The 15,045-nt window shown below is 37.7% G+C and overlaps 1 long non-coding RNA gene across 2 annotated transcripts; it reads left to right on the forward strand.

Moving 5' to 3' along the window:
- Positions 1-6,158: 6,158 nt before the first annotated feature.
- Positions 6,159-10,620, forward strand: LOC135306937 (uncharacterized). 2 transcript variants are annotated; one of them, XR_010367667.1, is made up of 3 exons: positions 6,159-6,235; positions 7,184-7,212; positions 7,825-8,514. It is a non-coding gene; the product is annotated as an uncharacterized LOC135306937 (long non-coding RNA). The 2 variants fall into 2 exon arrangements; XR_010367668.1 differs by lacking the exon at positions 7,825-8,514 and adding an exon at positions 9,881-10,620 and having other exon boundaries at positions 6,185-6,235.
- Positions 10,621-15,045: the final 4,425 nt, after the last annotated feature.

Here is a 15,045-nt window from a genome sequence, read left to right on the forward strand (position 1 = left end):
TCCTCATTTGCAGTACAGGCTCATCTCCTAAACACTGAGAACTGGACAGCAATATTCCTGGTTCACTGAACAAATTTGAATTGTCATACCACAGCAATTTTTTTTGTTCTCCCTTTTTGGTGTGTGCAGTACAAGAAAGCAGATTAAAATGTTACCAAATCAAGAAGAACATTTTACTATTTGAAAATGAAATAATTTGAAACTGATATTCCTTTCTTGATCATGTTTTAACAGACCAGGTTGTTGACTGATTGACAATATTTATCTCTTCTAAAATAGGGCCTGTAAAACTTTATTTTTCTGTTCAGCCAGGCCTTCAAGGACTTACAAGATGTGTGCTTTAACATAACACAGAAGGATTTAATTAATTCTAATAAGTAACAGAAACACTCTCTGCAGATGAGTGCTTTTAGTAAATTAGGGTATAAGCTGCTTCCAAAGATATCAATGACAACTTTGCTATTGATATAAATTATATATTGTTGTGCAAGTGTTCATGATAATGCACTCCAGGAAAGGAATAAATAACATGTAACCACATAACATATTCTGGATATTTAATAAAGACTCCTTAATACACAGCTACTCTTTGCAGCTTTGCTATTAAACCTTTCAGGGAGGAGGATTTTCTGTGTGTAATTTAAAAGAATTTGATCTGTGCTATCAGTGGCATTACAGAGATCTTTCTTCCCCATTTTTGCTCCCCCATTTCAGCAGAATTTAAGGGTGCCACTTTTTTTTTTTTTTTTTACCCCAAGAATGTTGTTTAAATTGAGGGGTTTAGAATAAATATACTTTATAATGTAGTGAATAAAGCCTGTGAAATGTGAAGGTGAAAGATCCTACCTTTTAACATGAGAATTACAGTTTATTGTTGTTAAATGAGAGCCAGCAGATGCTGTCAAGAGCAGTTCCTCCTTCCATCCTCTTTTCCAGCCCAGACTCTTGGATGCCAAATCCCTCCATTGGGATGGGGAGCAGCATCTTTGCAGCTGCAAGTGGAGGGGCTGCTCCTAACCTTGGATTATTTTCATCCTGAAGGCTTGGATAATTTTCCCTTTTAACACAACCCCCCTCAAAAGATGTGTGCTGGTGTATTTTGATATTTCCTCTTTCTCTTTGTGTGGCTGATCCATGACCCAATATCTTCCCTGCACTTCTGATCTGGAGCTGGGAATCAGTTTGAACTTTGTTTTTCTTGATGAGGCCAAACAAGGGATGTGTTTTAGCTGCCCAGGCACCTGGGTTTATTCCTTGGGACTGGATTATCTTGCTGAGCCTCTGTTTATCCATGATCTGAGCCCGTAGGATTGGAGGGGTGTGAGCCCAGGATGGAGCTGGACCTGCAGCTCATCATCCACAGCCCAAGGCAGGGCATGCAAGGAGGAAAGCTGGGTGAGAGCTGCATTTTGGCACAGAAAACCCTCATGGAAGATGTTTCCTGAGCCAAAAGCAGGACAGGGAATGGGACAGGGGTCTCCTTGTACATAACAAAGCTGATCCAGTCACCTGTGTGAGCAAAGCAGCTGCAGTGACTGCAGGGGCAGAACCTGAGGTGAGGCTGTCTCTGTGATTTATGGAGTCCTGCTGCTGAAAATGACACTTTAATAGTCTCAGCAGGAGTCCTTGTTGTTGTTTTCGTTGCTTTTTATGCTGCTATGAATATGAAAGCTTGGTGCCTGGCCAAGAGACAGCAAATAAATGTGAAAAAACCCCTCTCATTTGAAGACTCTGTTACTTCTCTCTTGGCCTACAGACAGCAGCATTTAACCTTGCTTATACTGTAACTAAATTACAGTTTATTGAGCAAAGTGTAAAACTAAAGCACAGAATTTTCACCAGTGAGAGAGACACCAGCAGCACAGACATGTCACACTTCTACTGTGTTTTAATTCCCACTTAAGGTCCTGCTGTCTGGTAGAATATTTTGCATTACTTCTCTTAAAAGTACTGACAGCCAGTGATGGATTGATGCAGAACAAAGTGTTTCAAGTCAGGATATAAAAAAAATATGTAATTTTACCTCACTGGTATCCCAGTACTGGATGCAAATGCTATGAGAATTGAGCTGAAATTGTGCGTGTTTATCCAATATACTTGGCTGGGGTGTTGTTCCAGGACCTTCAATCCCAGTCAGCCCCAGGACAGGACTGGGATGGACTGGTTTGGTGTGGAGCACTGTCTGAATGCCCTGAGTGTTCATAAGCAGAAACAAAAGACAGCTCAAACCAAGTTTTCTTTGTGCATTACCATGTTCCTCACCAGCATTTGCTTAATAAAACCATTGGTTATCTCATTATCTGCTGTAAAGCTGGGTGAGGCCAGCACCCACAAACTGTCAGCCCCTCAGCAGATCTGGGCTTTTATTCTCCATTTGAACAATGGCATCAAAAGCAAACTCCTAGCTCTGTGTGCCTTTTGCAAGTACAGTTTTTCCTGAGCTGTTTCAGAGAATGGCTTTAAGGACAATTTAAACACCAAGACAGCTTAAGACAGATGATAGGAAGCCTAAATGAGATTTTATTCTAATTTATTATTTTGCTTTTTTTTTTCTTAATGTAATGGGATATCTTAATCTGTTTTCTATTCTCTTTCTATTCTCTTGTTTAGAAAAGCAAGACCAGCTTTGTGTTTTCAGTTCACAAGTACAATATTCATGTGTGGTAGAGAGTTAACGCTTTCCAGAGCTGCAGGAGGAAGGAGAAATAAAGATAACTCATTGTGAAAAGAATAAAAATATTTAAAATTTGGATTAAAATGAGATGAAGAGTGAGCTAGGAGGGTATTGGTACAGTTTTTTTCCACATGACAGCATCAAGAGATGGCTTTTGGGTGGGAGCCAAAATGTCTGATGGGGCAGCAACAAAAACTGGAGTTGTAGCAGTGCAGGGAATAGAGAGACATTGGGCTGTCTGAGAGAGCTGCTTTAAGACCTGATGAGAAATATTCTCTGGAACGTTCCTGGTACAAGACGGGAACTGTATTTGTGAAAGTACTGATGATGTGGTGATGTTTTTCTGTGAAGGCAGAAATATTTTCACGGCCTGGAATATGAATTTGTGGATTTTGAGGAAATAAAGGGGTGTTGAGCAGGGAAAGAGGGAGGTGTTCAACACAAAGGGAAATGAACCAGGTGGAATTATCACAGACAAACATAGGTGGTGACAAAGCTGATGGGCAGCTGACAAGTGGAAGGCAAAGCTTTGGTCCCCCACAGGCCGTGGCGGGAGGTGAAAAGGAGCCTTGATTTAGAGCAGAGATTTTGAGAAGCAGTTTCTGGGTATCCAGATGAGGCACCCCAAATGAGGAGCTGTTCCCAGCAGCGAGGTGGCTGCAGGGGCTGGCAGAGCTGCTGTGCCAGCAGCAGGGCTCAGCTCCTCTTTGGGGAATTCATGGATTCAGTTTTCTTTGCAGCTCCTGGCAGAGCTGCGGAACTTTGGGAGTGTTCATTGCTGCTCTGATGGAGGCTGGAGTGAGATGCCTCTGTACTCCAGAATTCTTTTTCTGTATTCGCAGGTCTTCCAAATGCCTCTTTAGGCTTTGATTGATGTGACTGCTTTTTATATTTGCCCAATAAAATATATTACACACGCCCCTCCGAGTGTTTTTATGGCACAGGTGTCTCCCTTTCTCTGCACTGAGGTTTATTCCTTTCTCTGTGGGTATGGATTCCTGATGCTTTAGATCCTGCAGGATGGAAAAACATGCAGAATGGTAATTTATTTTATTTATTATTATATATAAAAACATTTTGTGGGTCCTTCATTGTAAGTACAAATGCTATTGATTTCTCTCACGTTACAAAGATTTTTATTTCTTAAAGAATCACAAAATATGCTAAGCAGGAAGAAACCCACAAGGTTCACTGAGCAGTAGTTTTTTTATCCATGCTAGTTTTTAAGGAACTTGTAACTTAATAACTTCTCTAATGGAGCATGAGATGTGAAAATGTAGCACATTACAGATGTTTCTGATAAACAAATCTGCACAACACAGTGCTGCAACTGAAAACAGGAGGGGAAAGGTGAGAACTTTGTCTTTAGGAAGGGTGAGAATTTTGCCTTTAGGAGGTTGAGAACTTTGACTTAGGAAGGGTGAGAACTTTGTCTTTAGGAGGATGAGCACTTTGCCTGCTGGGTTTGGACATTTTTTGCCTTTTCTGTTTGAACTGAGCTGCTGATGGCAGGGCTGTTCTCTGTCACAGGGAGCTGGCACAGATCAATGTGCTCTGAAATAACATTTTGGTTTGTTTGGCCATTGGAGATGTTTCACATGACACTGCCCTGGCTCAGTGTCCCTCTGTGCATTTGGGCACTGTCACCATTGGGTTTCACCTGTTGTCACAATGTCACCATCAACTGAACACCCAGAAAATCCCACCCTGAGCCTTTGGACCCTTTTTAAATTACAATATTCCAATGCTGGCCAGATCAGTGGGAGTTTTGGTGCAGACAGAAGTGAAGTCAGTCTCCATTTTTTGGCTTGTACCCTCAAGGCAGAAAATCAGGGGAGCCAATGTGGGCTGGCAAGGCTGTGCTGTGCCAGTTCCAGCCTCCCTGTTGGGGTATGTGCAGATAACAGGATGAAAATCTGCTCCAATACAGGTGCAGAACTAATTTTTAATTAGTTCTAATTTTATTTCTTTTTTTTTTTTTTTAATTTAACAGGAAATCAAACCAGATTTTAAAATCTGGTTTAAAACAACGCAGATTTTCTTTCAGAAGGTGTTGTTAATATGTCTGTGACATATTAAAGAATTATGGAAATGCAGTTTGTTTTATCAAGGCAGTGTAACCCTTGGTGTGGGGTCAAGCTTTGTTAGAGTTTTCAGCTGTAAGTAAAAAAGTAAATGGTAGATAAGAAGTCATCTCTTGACCTTAAATTTCTGCTCACCTCTAAAAGAAAGCAAAAATAATTTTACAAGTTCATTAAGAAAAATTCCTGCTTTATTATTTTTTTCTTCATTCTCAGTAACTCTGATGTTTCTTCTGAATCAACTTCTCCTTTTATTTCAAGTTCCCTTTGAAAGTCTCCTTTCAAAGATAACTCTGATTTTGCTTTTTTTAGTGCTAAAGCAAACTGCAGCACTAGAACCCTTTGTAATGTGTTAGGAAGGGCTTTATGGTCATGGGAACAAAACCTGGTTATGAATGAAACCTGAAACCTTTTAATAAAGAATATAGTGATTTAAAACATCAGATTTCAGAGCCACTGAAATGGGGGGGTGGAGGGAAGATAATATCTTTATCTATCTTACCTATTTATCTTTAGGTGTATTTTGTTTTACAGTTTGGATTACCATTGGATGTAATAAATGAGATTGTTATTTTTAAGGACTACAGAGGTTTTCATGAGCTTTGGATGAGGTGTTGAATATTCAAATTCACCTACTCTTATTTTCAGTTACTTCCAGTCATGGCCTTTATTGAATAAGTAATTAAGAACAATCTTGTACAAGTGGGACCATAAATCACAGTTTAATTCTAGCAAGTTATAAAGGGAGGTTTTTGTTTGTTTCTTTCTCTGTAGGTAAAATATATCAATTAATAAGCACTCTGTTGTGCTTTTCTGATTAATGAAGGGCAACAATGTTTGATGAGACACCAGTGAAAGGAGACAAATGGGATGCAAGTCAAGGGGTGATGGGGAAAAGCTTTTAAGAAATAATAGTTAAAGCAATAAAATCCCACTCCTAGCATCCTGAGTGCAGATAAGCTTTGGGATTTTGGATGGGGAACCTGGATTATGTCATAGAAATATGGATTTCTTTCAGGAAATACTTGAATTTTTCAGTGTCTGTAGGTAGGATCTGGTTTCCCAGAGGGGGTGGCAGTGATGGAAGTGCCCAAGACCAGGCTGATGGGTGGAACAAGATGAAATTTCAGGACCCTTCCCACCCCAACCTTTCCCTGCTCTAAACACTGCTGCTCACGGCTTTGCAATGAAATTCTCACCTGGGAAACCAAAATGTTCTCACAAACGTGCCCTGAAAAAGGAAAGTTTGACCCAGAGGGGATGGAAATCTGCTGGAAGCGTTGGTGCCACCTGGGTAGAGAACGTTAAATTGGTTAATTAATGCTCTCTGGGGGCTGCTGAGCCTCGTTACCCCCTGTGACCCCCCACCTTTGGCTGTCACCCTGCACAGAAGGGATGGGAATTCTACAGCCAAGCCATCAGTTAATTCTAAGCAAGAGCTGCCTTGGCTGTAGAATTAACTAATGGCTTGGCTGTAGAGGTAAATTTTTCTTCACCTCTAAAAGAAAGCAAAAATAATTTTATGTATTGATTAAGAAAAATCCCTGTTTTATTATTTTTTGTATTTTTATTAATGATTATAATTTAAAATAGGACGAATTCTTATTAAATATTATAATTATCAGTTTGTTTAAAATAATTTTTATAATTACTTATTATTTTATTTAATTATTTATAATTGTATTAGCAATTAATTAACTAATAACATGTTAAGAATGCATTTGAAAGGTACTTTTGTCAGACATCCCAAAATGCACAAAATCAATTCTTTTCCTCACCTGATCACTGGAATTGCCTCTTCCACTCTCCTCTCAGTTTTATAAAATCTTTTCTTCCCTCATGATCTCCAAAGCCAAATTTTATCTTTTTTCACTCAGATTTGTTTTCCTCACTTATGTATTTTCTCATTATATTAATCCTTATCAAGAGTCCCATTTTGTTTTCAGGATCTTTCTTTTTATATCTTTGTTATATCCATTTATTGGAAGTAGATCAAACAGAAACAAAAATGCTGCCTGGGTTCTAAAATCAATTTATAGTAACTAATAATAACTAACATAACTAATATATCTTGCCTAATTAAATGCCTCCATATGGATTTTTGCACTCCTCACTTTTGGGGTTTGTTTGTAAAACTGTGAGTTTTATTTTATTTATTACAGGAATTTTCCTTTTTTACAGGCTGGAAATTCAGTATTTGATGTTGAGCAGTTATTGGTTAATTAAGCAGCAATTATGAATATATAATATAATACAAATATATTTATTTTGTCCATATTTTAAATATCTGTATTAATTCATTAGTTTAATATACTTATTTTATAGATAAACATATTTTTAAAGAAAATAGAAAAATAGAAGGGAGCTTTGAAGTGTTCTTTCAAAGGTATGGGGTTTTTCTTTATTATTGTTTTTTGTTGTTTCCTAGATTTGTTCACTTTGTGACTCAAGCTACGTGTACGTATATATTCATATTTTATATTTTATATTTTATATTTTATATTTTATATTTAGTTTATATTTTATATTTTATATTTGCATTTATTTTTATCTTTATATTTATATCTGTACAGCAGCCCAAAGCCTGCCTGTAGCATCTAAGATTTGATGAAAAGAAATTTCAGAGTTTACTGAACTTCTTTTCCCCATCAATCTTTTTATACTGTGCACAGAAAGATTTACAGTGAGAAATAGAGGCTGCACTAAAGCTGACTGCTCAGTATGGAAACCATAAAGCCCTTCAATAAAATAACTTTAAATACAATTCCTCCACAAAACATTGAATTGCAAAGTTGATTCTGTTACTTAGATATTGATGCAAAATAATTTCTGTGTGTATTTCTGTGTAGTTTGTTCTCCAAGGGCTATATCAAATAATAACATAATGTATTCAATGTTCAAAATCCATTTTCTCATATATATATTCATATAGAATATGAATAAAATATAAAATATAAATATAATAATATATAAAATTTATAATATATAATAGAATATTTTATGTAAATATAAAATATTTATAAATATATAGTATATAATAAAATTCGTTTTTAAATTATTAATTTTTAGGGAAAAGACCTATCAACAAACCACATCCTGTTGTTACAGAATTGTTGCAGCCCCATATTCAGCTGCTTTGAGCTCCAAAGCAGAAAAAGAGACTGATAAGGACAACAATTCTGATATTCCTGAGCTCCAATGTTGCATCCTAATGGAGCCAAATATTATGGAAGTGCAAAATTAACGTGGAACTCTCTTCAGATTTGTAAAGCACTTTAAAGCTGGGAGAGACTGAAATGCTGAATATTTGCTGTAAATGTATATTTCAGAGGTAAAATGCAAAGTTAGATAAAATCTGTTCTCACAATAAACTCTTGACAGCTCCAGAACTACTTGTACCAAACCAGTATTTTCTAGAAATAAATAGATAATTTAAATAATTCACTTAAATGCTTAAATCATTCACTTTTTGGCCTGAGTCTCTTTGCCTTTCCTTTGAATTAAACACGAAGTGCTGGTAAATTTCAGAGTTTGGTTATGAAGGCTCCACACTTTGGTTGTTTTCCTGCAGAAAATGCATTTTCTGGGGAAATATAGTGATTTTCCAAGGCACATTTGTCACTAGGTGGCAGGATCAGACTGTATTAGTGCCAGCACTGCTGAGGATTTGTCCATTTATCTCTATTCCCTAAACACCCCTTTGATTGTACCCAGCATTCAACAGCATCAAAATGTTATGATGAACTCTAATAAATTACAATAAACTCTAATAAATTACAATAAATTCTAATAAATGCAACTCTTTTTAATGAGTTGTTTTTATTTTTTTTTTTTTTTTAATAGCAGGTATACCATGCTGGACTCCAAAATTACTGAATTATATTATATTATATTACATTATATTACATTACATTACATTACATTACATTACATTACATTATATTATATATAATGAATACTGAAATATTTCATCAGTATTCCCTTTGGGATAAAACCTTCTCATTTTTGATAGAGTATTAGAAGTATTTTGCTATTCATATTTGTTATGATGCATAAATAAAAACATGTTTGCTTTCCAAAGGTGTCTAATATTCAAATACTGCCTTACCCACATGTGCAAATGAGGTATTTATTGTGAAAATGTTTTTTTGTTTTGTTTTTGTTTTTGTTTTTTTTTTTTTTTGGCTCTAAATGCAATTTTCCTTTGAGAACCCCCCAATTCCCAGCCCCAGTTAAAGATGTTACAAATTAGATTTTTCCTGTGTGGGCCAATTTGAAATCTCCCTGGTTGGGGATGTGGGTAAAACTGGAAAAACGCTGCTGTAACTGGCATTTTCATTCTGCTCTCCATTTATTCCATCAAAAACAATCCTGGAGTTCCAATCCTGGAATATTTTGGTGCCTGGATTTGACAGATGGAGCAGCCAGGCAGAACCTGAGGAGATTTGCTTTTGAGGGATAAAGCAAATGTTTGGGAAAAAATAGAGGGACATCTCTGATCACTTGCTGTGCTGAAGTCTCTGGGATATTTGAAGGAGCAATTTAAATTTGATTTTCAGGGATGTGCTACAAGTTGTGAGACAAGAGTGTCCCACAGACATGGATTAAAGGTCACCAGCCCTAAAGGATCCCTCGCTATGGTCCAGTTATCCCTGAGCTTCTTACCAGAAAATATCCCAGATTTTAAATTATAATGAAATTACTAATTCAAGGCTTCCTTATATAGGTTTAAATTTAAAAAAAGAGCTTAAGAGCAGGCATGAGGAGTCCGAACAGGCATGAGGAAAATAATATCATTTTATTTTAACACTCAGGTTAACTAATATGTTCTGTAGATTAAATTATAGTTATAAAATTCTCTAGCATGCTCCCTGACACAGTTCTAAAAATAAGGAATAAAATGTTACTTGATTTCCTTTTTTTTTTTTTTTTCTAAATGATTTTTAAAATAATTTTTTCCTCAGCCAACTGCTGGTTGTCCAAGGTAAGCAGGTGCAGAAGCAAGTCTGGATTTTTTGTGGGTTCAGGAAGAACATGGTTAGGATCCCAGGTTTCTATCAGTGGAAATCTAGACATGCATGTTCCTAAAATATTTTTGTGAGACTATATTTGCATTTCTTTTCAGGTGTCTGAGTCGTGGGTCAGTGAATATTTTGCCTTGAATATGTCTTTAAGAACTTTGGAAGTTGTGAAAAATGGGTACTGCCCAGTGGGAGGAGATCAATTACAGGAGGAATTTGGCACCCGGAGTAACTTCTGGCAGTGGGGGATGCTCAGCAACCAGAAGAATGTGAATATCATTGACAATGAAAATTATAAATGCCTTTTTTTTCCCCCAAAAAAAGACATTCTTAGGCTTGAATAACACCTGCTTGAAAACAGCCAACTCGCTCTCAAGTTTTTCAGGAGTTTTACATAGTTTTAGGTAACACCTGCAATGACTTCAGGAATTAGTTTTTTACCAGGAGCCTTTTTTCACTGAATCTTCAAGTTGGAATTGCAGTTTTTTCTCCCCGTGAAGGAGATCTCTCCTAAAATGTGAATATCTGTCTGTAGAGATGCTTTAAACTGATGGTGTTGTGTGGAATATTTGAGACTCAGGTGAAATAAAGAAAGCTTAATTATATTAATTTGTTTTGAAGCAGAACTTGCAAAGCTGAGATTTATTTCTTCATGCATTTGCTACAAACCTTCAACCTCACAAGTAATCAGAACTTGGTTAAAATGATTTTTTAGTTGAGAAGTATTGGATATGTTGCTCAGACCACCCCAGGCAGCTCCTCACCTCTGCCACAAGCTAAAATTGGGTTTTCTGTACAAGTTCTTGCTCATGGCTGCAGTGGAAGGGAAATGATTGCAGATGAATCCCCCCTGTTCCAGAGGCACTCCTTGCTTCTGCTGTGCTCCATCAGTTCAGCCAATGCATCCCTGCTCTGCTTTACACTGAAGGGCTCAGGGGTCTGCACCATGTTTTGCCCCCCCTTTGGACACTTTTCAACTGCATTTGAGCTTTTATATCTCACACCAGCACATACCTTAAATAATTTGGCTGTAGATATCTCATATATCCATACATCCCATATGAATACCTTTAATAGTTTGACTGTGGATATCTCACATATCCATATATCCCCTATGAATGGTGGGTGGGTCTGGGTAAATCCACACATGGAATAAACAGGAAAAGAAAGATGGTTCAAGCCTGAAACTTCTTGCACCAACTGGGCTTTGTTGCAGATAATTTCTGATTAACGCTCAAAATATTTTACCTCTGTTTTTTTCAGATCATGTCTGCACATTATAAACAACAAGGCAGAATAGGTTTCTAATTTGTATTCAGATGGAAAAATGTTCTATAAATCAGAAGAGAAGTTTGCTCTCCCCCTTTGGTGAAGTACAAGAGAATTCTGTTTCAATGAAGCATGCAATTTTAATCAATTGTACCCTAAGAAAAGAAGACAAACAGCTGCTGCTGGTTAATTGGTGAATGTCTCCACCAATGGACTCATCATTTATTCACTGCCTTCAATGCTGAAATAAAGGTGTTAGCACCCTGCAGTAGGACTGCCTGCACATTTGGGACTGAGCAGCTCAGACTGTACATGAAGAATTTATTCCAAGAGACAAAGATGTGACCTTCACCCTCCCAGCTTCATTGTTTTCATATAATAATCACATTTCCTGTGAAAAGTCACATCTCTTGTGTGAAACCAAGGGAAAAACAAATTTAATCCCTCTAGCTGAAAGATTCATTTCTTGTTAGGAATGATACCAGGCTCTGGAGATTTCTCCTCTCTGACAGAGGGGTCTGGGGTAGGACCACAGGTTCCTGTGGGCTGCAAGGGACCCTCAGAGGTCCTTTGGCTCAGGCTGGACCCAGCTCCAGGTCCTGTTCAGTTGGCTTTTGGAGCTTCTCTGTGTTCCAGATTTTTGCCCTCCATGGTAAAATAAATGGTTTTCTTACACCAAGTCAGAATTTCCCACCATCCAGGGTGATTTCCATCTGTCCTTCACTGTGCACCTGGAGGAAGAGTCTCTCCATCATCTCTTTCCTTCCTCTCCTCCAGAGCTCCTCATTATTTCTCTTTATTTTCCACAGCCTCTATGTTACTTTCATTTCCAGCTCCACATTTGGGTTGGGATTTTGCCCTTCTCCCTCTTTTCTGACTGATCATTTGCAGTGGAGCTGCAAACTCTTCCAGGGAAATACAGGAGTGAAATACAAAACTCCAGCTTGACAAAGGTTGGTGGGATTTATTCTCCTTTCCTCCCTGTTCTCTCCAGTCGTGTTCCCTCCTGTATCCCCTTTTCTTTCATCCTCCTTGTAAGTAATTTTTGCAGCAGCTGGGCTCAGTTGTTCTGTTCTAGTCTTTTGTTTTGCCCTTGCCTCTAGGTTTGTTCTTTGTATTTTGGTTTTGCAGTTTGCTTCTTTGAGCCTTCCTTGTCCTCGTTTCCCCTCTCCATTCGTGGTGTGGCTGTTGGGGCTTCTCCACAAGATCCTGGGACTGTGCCAGTGCTGGGTTTTATCTGAAAATATTTATTTTGGTTGATATTGGCTTAATATTTCCTTTATCTGGCTGATACACAGAACCATAAAAACATAAAATCTAAATATTTTAAATTTACAAAATGTAAAATCCAAACAACAGCTCTAGGTTTTTTTTTTTTTTTTTTTTAGTAAAAATAAGTTAAAATTCATGCTAAAATAAGTTAAATAAGCTAAAATTTGTCAACTCAAAGGATACAAACACTTAATTTGATCCTGCTCTGTTTCCTTTAAAAGGTATTTTTAAGACAGGCTCTGCAGCCATTTCTAAGTCTCTGAAGAAGGTAATATCTGAAATATTTGATCCTAATAATGATATCAGCTCTTGTAGAACTTGGAATAATCTGTCACATTAAACAGCAAACTGAGAACTTGGGTTCTGTTGTTGAAGTAATAAAGTAAAACTAAATATCAGAGCATTATATTATTAAATATGAAGATTAATCTTCTACAGCAGTGGCTTAATGCTGTGTAACTAAAATGAATGTTCCATCTATTTTTTGGAAAAAATGCTTTGTGCTTTGCTTTCCGTAGGAGAAGCAATGAATGGAGAACAATTCCATTGGCTGTTACAATGCAGAGGCTTTTTTTTTTAAATAATTCAAGGAGGGTAAGAAAATGTTCTGGTCTGCAAGAACAGATTTAGAAGTGCTAAATAGCTTTATTATGTTGTTTAAATGTTTTAATAATGGTGTTACACGATGTTCTGTAAATTTAATTTACATTATAATTGCTATTACAATGTTAAAATACCATCAATGAGATGCTATTGTGCTTCCAAAATTCAATTATCAGTGTATCTTCTTCTATATCAGGCTTAGCTGTTGTGTTTGCAAATTCTAGATAAAACTCACTCTGCAGGCATCCATAGAGAGCTAAAAGGGAGAGAATACAGGAAAGGAAAAGACAGGTACACTGAGAACTTATTTTTATGTGATATAGAAAGGCCATACAGATTTATCTAAAGAGAGGAGACTTCGGGTGTTCTTTATGTCCTTCTGAAGGTCTGTAGGGACTTGGCTCTACCCAGTAATGCTATTTTTTTCCCTTCACTAATCCACGCATGTATTCTTAGATTTGCAAAGAAAGAAATCAAACAGAATTATTATCTTTATTTAAACCGGTCTGTCCTAAGCTAAACTCTTTCAGACTTCCCCTTAACTGCCAGGTAATCAGCAGGCACTTTCCAGTGTCAGACCTCTCCCCTTCATGTGAATTTTGTGAAGAAAACCCATTTCTCTGTATTCAAAAGCAAAGATTCACTGTACCTCACTGTACACTCTGCTCTGCATCCTACTGATCATCTCCCCCTGGAGCTGGAGGTGGAATTGTGCCATTTTCACTGAAAACCCAAACTGTAGTCAAATGCCAGCCTCTGTTTGGTGGAGGTCAGGTTTAAAGTCCCTTTTCCTGAAGGATTAAAGAGCTGCAGTTAAGTAGCTCTGGCAGGTGAGTTCAGTGTGCAGCAGCTCTGCTTAAAGCAGAATGCTGAAGGAAGAGTGGCTCTGAATTAAATCAACCTGCATTAGGCACTGCTTTTTCTTTTCAGAATTTAGGGAATTTTCTGCAGACCATCCAAAAATGTCACTTTATTCTCTAGTGGGTAATTATGTCTTTAATTTCTAGGCTGTCACCAAACCTGGGGGTTAAAGGGGCTCGGCTGGGGCAGCCCAGCAGTCACAGAACCTCAGCACAAGGGCTTCTTTTGGGATTCAGCTCCTGATTTTCCCGGAGCTGTAAATCCATGAAAACCCCGTGTGCTGATTGCTGCATTGTCTGACACCCATCCAGCCCCGGCTGGCAATCACCAGCTCAGGATGGGGGGGAATTGGAGAAAATTGTTGTTGGCCTCCAGCAATCCCTGCTGAACACCTAAATTCCCGCTGAACATTTTCCTGAACTCTCTTGGCTTTTTCTTTCTTGGGCTCTGGTCATCCTCAGAAGTTATTTCTCTGAGCTGTAGCTTGGAATTTCAGCTGTAGCTGTTGGAATTTTGGCCTGGGTGCTGGGACAGCCACACAATTTCAGTAATTCTTCCCCTTGGAGCATCCAAGTGTTTACCAAATGCCTTCTGCTGATTTTCCCAGCATTTTGGTAACCAGAGCTGGTTTTCCTGGGCAGTTTGGAGCCACATATGCCTGGAAATTTGGGGATTTGTGCAGAAGGGAATGGTGTGTCCTGCTTTCTTCATGGCCTGCCCATCATTCTGGGACTGCTGAATGTATTCCAAGAACCTGTGAGGTCACTGGTGAACACTGAGATGTCAAATATAGACATTCGAGGCAATGTCTGTATTGTCTCAAAATTGGTGAGATTTCTTCTGCATTTCTTGAAGTAGTGGATGTTTATGATTGTCTATCTTTGCTTGGAAAGAACCCAAGTTTTGTGTTGTGTTTTCATCTCTGTCAGAGTAGAAATTTGCAGCCAAGGAGCCTCGGTTTGAAACCCTGCTTTGGGCTGAATTTTCTTCATTTACATTTTTACTACACATTTAGTAAATGTATTGATGTGGTATTGAATTATTATCTCAGTGATGGGTTAAGGCAGTAAAATGTTGTGTTTTGAATGACATTATACTTTGCTATTTCCAGGACAGCAAGGTTTTAAATGTGAGTTTAACCAGAGTGTCACTGCCACATTTCCATGGGGGTTGTTCCTTGCTGGTGGGATCAAATACATCCCAGTATTTGGAAAAGCACTATGATAAACAGAAATTATTTCTCATTTAGATGTGAAAAAACAAA

This window comes from Passer domesticus, chromosome 8, assembly GCF_036417665.1.
Source record: "Passer domesticus isolate bPasDom1 chromosome 8, bPasDom1.hap1, whole genome shotgun sequence".
Lineage (NCBI taxonomy): Eukaryota > Metazoa > Chordata > Aves > Passeriformes > Passeridae > Passer > Passer domesticus.